The following is a 3230-nucleotide window of genomic DNA, read 5'->3' as shown; positions in this document are numbered from 1 at the left end:
TTGGGATAAAGTTTTCTCCTGTAGAGGAAACTTTATTTTCCTCAGCAGTTTTGAAGCCCTACTATTTTTAATGAAGAATTATATTCTTCCCAGAAATTTATTCCTGGGACAGACTGCATTAAGACTAATTCCCTTTGATCCTATGTTATTTTTACATATTCCAAATGAAATCTATATTTTGATTTCTGAACAGCTTTCAGGTTGGATTGTTCATTCTTCCTACCCCTCAAACACACTGAATATAGGAAGGGTAGCAGCGGCCTCCAAGAATATCAACACATGTTGCAGCTTTGTTATTAAAATAACCCAAGCAAACACCCCCCCAAAAAAAACCCACAGCTGTTTACTTCTTGTTTTAGGTCCCTTTCATTTTARTGGTAGTTTATTAAGCTAATTTTTTAGAAGACGTAAAGAAAAATTACATTTTACGCTCCTTGAGCCATTCTTCAACACTTATTYCAAGCAGTGGCATTCTCTTTGCTCAGTTTTCTTTCTGTCTTGCATCTTCCTGCTCTTCACTTGCCATCACAAGATAAACTCATGTGATTTGGTACAGTTATGCCCAGCACCGAGTTAKGAAAACATGTCATCTTCACCTTTTTGTTTAAAATACCCACATAATTTTACGTCTGATGTTTCTTGACATGTACTGATCTGCGAAACTTGGTGTTAATGCAATCATGCCAAAAAACTTAAAAGAAAACRGAGACTGATGGCCAAAAGCTGAATTGCTTTCTTCCACACCCTCCTCCACCAGATATGTTTGCATTATGTATTAGGCTTTTTTTTTAAATGCACATACTCTTTAATGTCACTGGAAAGTTAGGGAGGAAGAAAAGGGAATGTGTTTCARTGTTGGATGCCAGCCAAACTTTCTTTGGCAGGTCTGAGTGAAAAAAGAAACAGTGAAGTTTTCAGAAACCTCCTTTAAAGAGAGCTCTTTACCAGGAAAAAAAAATTACACTGCCTTAGCATATTAAAAAATACTAAAAATTGTAGGAATGAAATCCTGACTTCATTGTAATCCCTGGCAAAACTCCAACTTGTTTCAATGAGACAAAGGTATTTGTTGTAAACTYTCTGATCTTGGAAGATTTTGGCTGATGGAAGTAATTGCAGATGACCTAATTTGGATGAGGAACAATCAATTAAAWGATGAGCGGTGTCACAATATTCAGCAGTCCCCTGAAGAAAAAAGTTATAGCCTGAAAGATACCAAATACCAAGACAGGAAGGGTTTACTGAAAAGAACAGATTTAGACTCACCCAACCTTTGTTCTTTAAACTCAGGCCTCTCCTCTGAGCTTGTGGAGGCTGAGATTCAGCTCCAGCTTCAGACATCTCCACATYTTGGTGGATTCCTGAGAGTTTAGGTTGCTGTTGGGATCAGAGGGAACCTGGTCAATGCTGTCAAGCAGCCTGCAAAGCGATTTGACTCCTGCTGCACTTGGTGTCACAAGGCTGTTCCCAGTCACTCAGGAGGAAAACTGCACCTCTGGAGGGAAATTTATCCCTCTGGTTTTAACACAAAATGGGCTTTGCTCCCCCATAGGCCATTAGCCTTCCCACTGGCCCCACATGGACCCCAGAAAATGAAAAATAATTGAACTTAGACCTCTGAATTGTCTTTCAAATAAAAGAATCTTGTAACAGGAGGGCTTTAGCAAATGTTTGTGACAAACTGGAGTGTCAATCAAATTGATCCCTAATCATTGCAGACATCTACTTGACTCCAGTAGCTTCTTGGCAGACAGAGGATGGCGATGGGATAATTGCCCAGGGAAAAATTTTTGGCTGGGAAAGAAAAAAGTCCAAAAACTACTGGCAGTGGAACTTTGAGATCAATAAGGTGCTTGAAATTTCTGTGGAGGAAATACACGTGAATGTTTATACCAGCCTTGAGCACCATCATCATGTAACATTATGCCTTCTGCATAAAAATTATGTCTTAGAGCATTTTCTCCCTTGGCATGAGACTTTTTTTTGACATCTGACTCCCACCTAGGCATGAGTCCTTAGTGTGCTTTAGAAGGGAAGATGCTGAAAATAGAATCAATGCTGTTTTAAAAATAGGAAAGCTATTAAAAATAGGACACTACAGCTTGAAAAATTAATGTTTTTATAAGTAAAGACCGTTGTGAGAAAGGCAATTCCAGGAGTCTGGCATTCACAAACTTAGAAAATGACAGGGATGTGGTGTAGAAAAGTTATGCATTTGGAATTGGAGATAAGGAAAAAAAATAAATTAGGTGATGCTTACCTTGCCATTGAAAACAGGAGAGATGTTTATGTCTCTTATGGTTTATTTCTCTCTACATAAATGTTGTCTGATATTCATCAGGAGCTGTGCTTACTTGCCAGAGTCAGGCAGGACCACAATGCCCTTAGTGACAAACTTTCCCCTTCTGAAGGTACAGATAAACAATTTGGAAGTTGTCAAATACCCTGAGGTACTGGAGAGTAGAAATTATGGAGGCAACATGGCAAGATTGGKGTCTCTGCAAGCAGGAAGCAGCATGAAACTCTGAAGAGACTGTAAAACTGCCAAATTAATATCCACAGCCTCCTCACCAGGGTTGCACTTCTCATACTGGAAACTGAGWCCCCCAGTGGGAAGTGAAGTCTTCTTGTTAAAACTGAAAATATTCCCTCTGCTTCTAATGAACATCAAAATCCCAAAGGCAGAGTTTATGTTCTCCAGGTGAAGGCTCCTCTCTGGATTRTGGAGTGTAACAGAAGCAGGAAACTTAGGCTGAATGCAAAACATAAATAAAAGTGGTTGGAAAAGGAGCAGCTTTGCAAAGATTGATGTCAGATGACGAAGGAGGCAGGAATTTCTATATAGGCACTATACAGAAGTACAGAAGAAGGAGGCACCATGCATTTTATAAATGAAGTTGAGCTAGATGGTCAAAATGCTGCTACAGACTGTCAGCACTGGAAAATGTACCAGCTTTCTATCCTGGGAACTGTGTCTGTGACGTTTATTATTTGCCTACAAAAGGATATGGCCTCTGCTTTTCATAGATTCCTGTTTATTGCAACTTTAGTTAGGCAAATGGGTGGGATGGTCCTCATGGGTCTTTGGATATGGAAATTATCAATTCTTCGAAAACAATAAACCTTTGGGATCATGAAAAGCTGTCTTTGTATTTTCTTCCAGGAAGCACCTATTTCTTGAGGTATTAGCAAGCTACAGATGGTAACTTTTCACTAGATCCACAATTTAA

Source organism: Malurus melanocephalus, unplaced genomic scaffold, assembly GCF_030028575.1.
Source record: "Malurus melanocephalus ecotype Western Australia unplaced genomic scaffold, MMel_1.1 scaffold_363, whole genome shotgun sequence".
NCBI classification, from domain to species: Eukaryota; Metazoa; Chordata; class Aves; order Passeriformes; family Maluridae; genus Malurus; species Malurus melanocephalus.
Note: the sequence above shows the minus strand (reverse complement) of the source record.